This window comes from Rhinatrema bivittatum, chromosome 2 (assembly GCF_901001135.1).
Source record: "Rhinatrema bivittatum chromosome 2, aRhiBiv1.1, whole genome shotgun sequence".
NCBI lineage: Eukaryota > Metazoa > Chordata > Amphibia > Gymnophiona > Rhinatrematidae > Rhinatrema > Rhinatrema bivittatum.
The window spans coordinates 126,322,583-126,329,456 of NC_042616.1; positions in this window are offsets into that span (position 1 = coordinate 126,322,583).

Below are 6,874 nucleotides of genomic sequence, written 5' to 3' on the forward strand. Positions count from 1 at the left end.
TCATGGTGTGTGGATGTTGAGCGCATGATCCTCCAGCCTTTGCAGCTCTCGGATGGTGTCTCAAGAGTCTTGATTGAGTCCCGGAAACCTTCCACTCTGAAATCCTACAGTTCAAAGTGGAAGCATTTTTCCATATGGTGCGATGGTCATGGAGTGGACCCGTTCTCCTGTCCGCTCCCCCGCCTGCTGGATTACCTCTGGCATCTGTCCGAGTCTGGCCTCCAAACCAGCTCGGTCTGTGTACGTCTCAGCGCCCTCAGCATCTACCATCAGGGTGTCGCCGGTGCACCCATTTCAGTCCAGCTTCTTGTCGGATGCTTCATGCGGGGCCTTGTTCAGCTGAAGCCCCTGCTTTGACTGCCAGCAACCCCGTAGGATCTGAACATTGTTGTGGCGAGACTAATGCGGCATCTGTTCTAGCCGCTGAAGTTCCTCACCTGGGAGGTCATGTTCCTGATGGCAATCACGTCTGCTCGCAGGGTCAGTGAGATCCAGGCCCTGGTCATGTACGCTTCCTACACAAAATTCTTCCATGATCGCGTAGTTTTGTGTACACATCCAAAATTTCTGCCTAAGGTGGTGACTGTTTTCCACATCAACCAGTCATTCATCCTTCCCACATTCTTCCCATGGCCTCATTCTCACCCGAGGGAACATGCTGTCCACACCCTGGACTGCAAGTGAGCACTCACTTTCTATCTGGATTGGACAGCGGCCCATAGGCAGTCCTCCCATCCCTTCGTGTCGTTTGACCCCAATAGACTGGAAGCAGTGGTAGGGAAGCAAACCTTATCGAACTGGCTAGTGGATTGCATTGCCTTCTGCTATGAGCAGGCAGGCCTTCAGCTGGCTGGCAGGGTGAAAGCTCACTCTGTGCGGCCTATGGCAGCATCAGTGGCCCATCTGCGTGCGGTCCCTGTCACTGAAATTTGGAGAGCTGTGACCTGGAGTTCCCTCCATACGTTCGCTGCTCACTACCACCTTGACAGGGATAGTTGTGGCTGGTTCCACAGTCGGCACGCTTAATAACATCAGGGGCCACATGGGAGTAGCCTACTGGTTAGACAGCAGGCTATGAAACAGTAGACCAGCGTTCAAGTCCTGCTATCACTCTTTGTGACCTTGGGCAAGTTACTTTAAACTCCATTGCCTCAGGTGCAAACTTAGGGGGTTATTTTCTAAGCAGTTATCGCATGCGTTAGGACCTAATGCACGCGATAAGGCCCTATCGCACGCGAAAAGGGTCTGTCCTGCGCAATTTATTCCAGTCCTGAACCCAACTGTCTCTTTATCTTGCTCTCTGTGGGACCAGACCACCCCCTGTTTTTCCCTACAGCACCGCAGTTGTGTCGTGCCCATTGGCACCTTGTTCGGCTACTGTGGGTCTCGCTGGTCTACAGAGCTCCAGATTGCCCCATTAATCACCCATATGTAAGGACTACCATCCTGCTTGTCCTAGGAGAAAGCACAGTTGCTTACTTGTAACAGGTGTTCTCCTAGGACAGAAGGATGTTAGGAATCCCGCCCACCTCCTCATGATGCTGGGTTCACCTTCAGTTTGTTGTGTTATTTTTCTCGCTCGTATTTTTTGCTATGTTACAAGACTGAAGGGGGACCTCGAGTGGATGCGCAGATAGGCTGGGCTCCATCAGATGGTCACCCACATGTGAGGACTAATATCCTGCTGTCCTAGAAGAACATCTGTTACAGGTAAGTAACTGCGCTTTCTCATTTATTTCAAAAGGACAAAACCTCTAAGGAAGACTTTCAAGTTCATATCTTTTGATCTAAACAGGCAAAGACAGCCTGTAGGAAAACAGATGCTTTCATTTTGGCTATGGCATTGCATTGTTATAAAAAAGTTTGGATCTATCAAAAAGAATGAAAGCTCATCAAATTAGAGCGACTGCAACTTCATTAGCTTTTTATCATTCTGCTTTGATACAGGATATTTGAAAGACAGCAACCTGATCCTCCATTCTCACTTTTGCTAAACATTGTTTGGATCAACAATCTCACCATCAGTTCTCAGAAACCTCTTTAAATAAAATCTTCAACTCCTCCCACTGACCTTTTTTTCAAGTTGCATGTTAAATAAATGAGGCATCATCTTATTGTGCAACCCTCAGCTTAGGAATCCCCACTTGTGTGGCTGTTTGTCCAGCTTGTTCATAGAAAAAGCGAAGTTGCTTACCTTTAACAGATGTTCTCTATGGACAGCAGGACAAATCAGCCATACAATCCCACCCCCCTCCCTATACTGTTGAAGCTTACCTAGGAAAAGGACTGAGGAGACTCACATGAGGCTAGAGCATGGGAACTCCTGCACATGCTGAAATACGTTGTTTTTTTCCCCCTCTGATCTTTTAGAAAGAGAGAGTGCCAGCCCAGACTATTTGATGATGTCACTCCACATGTGTGACTGTGATGTCCACAGAGAACACCTGTTACAGATAAGCAACTTGCTTTTTAAACTTAACATATTTTTACCAGCTTTGACACATACACTAACATTCCTGCCTAATGATTACCATTGAAAAAAATTACCGCCCCCTCCCTGAGCTGTGCTGCGATCTCTCTCTGTTGCCATGCATGTTCCTTGAGTGCATCAGCAACAGAGGAAGTAATGTGGTGTTCTCAGGGATCATGCTCAATCAAGACATTTGGGCAGCTAGTTTTCAGATATGTCAGTGAAAGGAGGAAGTGTAGAGGTGAAAAGGAAGAATGTGTGAAGGTTGACAAAGCAAAAACAAATACTGAGTACTTTTGTTCAGTGTTCACCAAAGAAGGAACTGGAGAAAGATCACTGACAGCAATACACATGGTAGTAAAATAGATGTTACTCTGTTTACAGTTGAGAGATTTATGGAACTAGCAAACATAGTAACATAGTAACATAGTCCATGACAGCCTGAAATGGCCCATCCAGTCTGCCCAGCAAGGTGTTTAGGGTTGTATCTGCTGTTCTATGCAAGCTGCCCCCATGCCATCTGTTTAGGGGTGAAACTGCAGCTCCATGTAGGTTACCACATGCCTTCCTGGAAACACAAAATCATTTCAGTATGGTATTGGATTGAACTGCTGTTCCATGCATATTGTCCCAGTATTTTGTTTCCATCGACTTGCCCTGTGTTTATCCCACACTATTTTGTATTATTCTAGTATCTTTGTCCTCACTATCTCCTCTGAGAGTGTAATCCATGTAGCCACCATCCTTTCTGCAAAAAATATTTTTGGTTGTTTGAGTATACCTCCTCCTAGTTTCAAACTTTAGTTCTACGGTTTCCATTGGAAAAGGTTTGATTGTGTGGGCATATTGTTGAGATATTTAAATGTCTATATCATATCATCCCTGTCTCTCGTCTCCTTTGGGGGTATACCTGTGGACAAAGCAGTGGAGCCAGGTAGGATACATCCTATTAACAGAGCTTAGATTCTGGCAGTCACTCTTCATATATTTCACATGCACAGGCATGTGTGCATACTCAGGCTGATGCAATATAGAAGTGCTAAAAAGGTGTCTCCGAACCGGGTGCACTTATTTTTAACATGCGCATAATCTCCTCTCCTGGATGCCCAATGCAATAAGCAACTGAGCTGCTGCACTAAAAAGGATGTGCTAGGGATAAACTGCATCCCTAGCACGTCTATGGTAAGGGGTGCCCAGGAGATGTGGTTGTGCATGGGTTAGGAAAATGGGTGCTCAATTTATGAGCATCTGGTTTTTTCCTGCGGCACCTATTTTACTGGCACAATGCGCACAATATACACTGCCTGGAGCATGTATATTGTGCACCCTGAAATTCTATTAAGTTGAGACTTTTTTTTTTTTTGCATGGTGCTGCTTTATGTGGTTCTTCTTAGTATCGCAACGAAACTAAGGAGGAGGAACCACATAAAAGCAGTTTCTTTTGTTTTTAAGTTGAGCCCTTGATGTGTGGGTAGTCTTTATGCATGTAAAATTTTACAGGTTAAAAAGTGCACCTCGGGAGCACAGGGATTTTTTGCATTGCGGGGTAATAGCCAATAGCCTCATCTACATGGCCTTTACATTTGATAAGCACTATTAACTACGCCTTTGTTTGGATGCGCTGATCCCTTTATTACATCAGGGGTTATGGACGCGTGTCCAAAACGTGCATCCAACAGCTCATTAAGCTGTGCGCCAGGCTGGGTGCATTTTATTTCATCGGCCTGATAAATACAGATACAAATGCTGCCAAAAATGTGTGATTTACTAGGAAAATCAGATTGTATGTTTGTATATTCACAGCAACACATAAAAAGGCCACTGTACTTAGTGTTAACCAGTCTGAATGTACAGAGACAAGATGAATACAGCATCCTGTTCTGCATGTGGACATCTGTCCCCAGGAGCCACAGCCTGACCTTTTAAGAGTAGGAAAAAGGAGGCTGGGAGCCACTTGCAGGGCAATGTTATGTGCTGCTCGCACATGCTCTGCTCGGTACCACTCTTTCACACTCCCACAATCTCATAAGTACTAATTGGAAGACAAAAGAGAAAGCAAGCAGAGTGGCGCAGCAAAGGGAAAAGTCACTACTGCTATAACAGCAACCACAATTGATAAGCTGAGAATAAGCAGATAAATTCACCCATGTTTTTCAGCTGCTGTAGGGAGGTGAAATACTGACTTTTGCTGGACTTTATTCCAGGAGCCCCTGCTGGTGGTGGTGCTGTTGCATGGGTGAGAAGCTGGAGAAAATTAGCAATAATATGATGTAACAATGCTAAAATTTAGACCAGAAAGCCACTACACAATATTATATTGCAAAACCAAATACCAAGTATAACCAATCACAAATTATAGTGATTTCTGTTCTCTGACAACAAGCAGGTCTGAATTCGCTTTCCAAATCACCAGCGCTCTTATGTTTTTGCCTGGTGGGGAAGGCACCAGGTTCCTCTGGCTATCTATCCCCCACAGCTGGATGGCCATTGCCAACCAGGAGGCTCTGTCTCCCTTTCACAGCCCTATTCTGCTGGGAGGAGGACCACAAAGCCCAACAACCCAGGAGCAATTTAGCCTAGTCCGCTTCAGCTGCAGTCTTGTATCTACCATCTGCTGGAGACAGAGAAATACTGGATGATTGCAAGCTACATGGCCCCTTATATAGGGCAGTTCAGCAATTGTTCTTTCTCCATCTGCTGGCAGAAGAGCAAAACCATAGCATCTGGACAGGACTGGTGGGATGAAAAGGAAAGCAAGATTGCTCAGATTGGGTCAGTTCGGAGTGGGATTGTGGAATGACAGTTGAGTTCGGGCTGGGCGTAGGAGGTGACAAATATCCAGAATGGCGTTGATGATAGGAAAGGAGATGGAGTGTACTGGGAATAAGTTACAGAGTGCTGTGGTCAGGCTGGCGAGGTGAAACAGTTCTGGGCTAAGGGTGGGGAATAACGAAGTGTGCCAGAATGGGCTGGGGAGGGGGGTCAGAGTGGATATTCGGCTAGGTTGAGAGCTAAGAATATGTTGGGGGTCAGGCTGAGGATGGGAGTTGTGTGCTAGGGTTGGGCTTGGCTAGGAGGAGTGTGTGTGTGTTTTGGGCTTAGGCTGTGGAGGGGACGAGATGGGAGGAGTGCTGTGGTCAGGCTAGGGCATAGGGGAAGAGAATTATAGACTGGGAAAAGAGAAAGTGTGCTAGAGTTAGGCTGGGAGTGTCAAGAACCCTCTGGAATTTTACTGTGTATCAGCTAGTTACTTACATGATATTATTTATTTATTTGGAATTTTTTATATACCGACAACCGTTTGCACATCGTATCGGTTTACAGTTAACTTTGAACAGATAGGCAAAGGCCTTTACATGGAACGGTAACTATAATTAACAGCGAAAACAAGAAGCAATTACTAAAATACGGATAACTAGTTATAATCTAAAGTAAATGTAAAGATTGTGTGTAATAGTTATGGTTCTTAAACAAATAACATCCTAAAATTGTAAGAAGAATTTTTGGATGCTACACATACAGAGGCCAATATTCAGTAAGCTGTTTAGTGGCCAAGTTATCTTAGTAAAGTTAGCTGGATAGTTTGTCCTGAATATTCTTCTAGTGCTTGAAGTATAAACTGTGTCTGCCTGAAGCAGAGCTTCCAGCTCTGCTTCAGGCAGACAATGATGCATCGCCGGGAGTGGGTGAATTGAGACCTTGCTCCCAGCAGGGTTGCGTTTTTATTATCAAGGAGTGGGATGAGGGGGGAAGGAGTGTGTTTGGACCAGCCTATTGAAACTCTGAGTAGATGGGAGGTAGTGGGGGAATGAAGCTGGAGTAATACCAGTTTGAAACAGGAATCGGGGGGGGGGGGGCAGCAGCAATCTGCCAACTTGAGCATTTTCAAATATTTCAGGAGGGGATGCATGGTCCGATAGGCCATATGTGAAATTTGGGGGAGGGGGTGAAGATCCTGGCTTCAGACCCCTCAACTTGATTTTAACTTGGCTGTCAGCACTACTTAACCAGATATCTTTTAAAGGTATCCATTTAAATAGCAAATTATCAGGCAACCTACCCAGATATATCAGATATTCGGCTAGGTTAGCCAGATATCTCAGCCCCTCTCCAGAACATCCCCTTTTTTATCTAACACCCCCCCCCCCAGGTCAACATTTTGTAAAGGTCGTAGTTTCAGCCAAAGAGGAGATTGACTCTGCTCTCTAGACCTTCAGGAGGCTTATGCCCACATAACCATATACCCTCCTCATCAGAAATACCTCAGGCTCATAGTAGGCCACAGTCATTTACAATACCAAGTGCTGCCGTTCGGCCTAGCGTCAGTATCCCGTATATTTACGAAATGCCTAACAGTAGTAGCAGCAGCAGCTTACTTGCGACAACGCAGTATCCACGTCTATC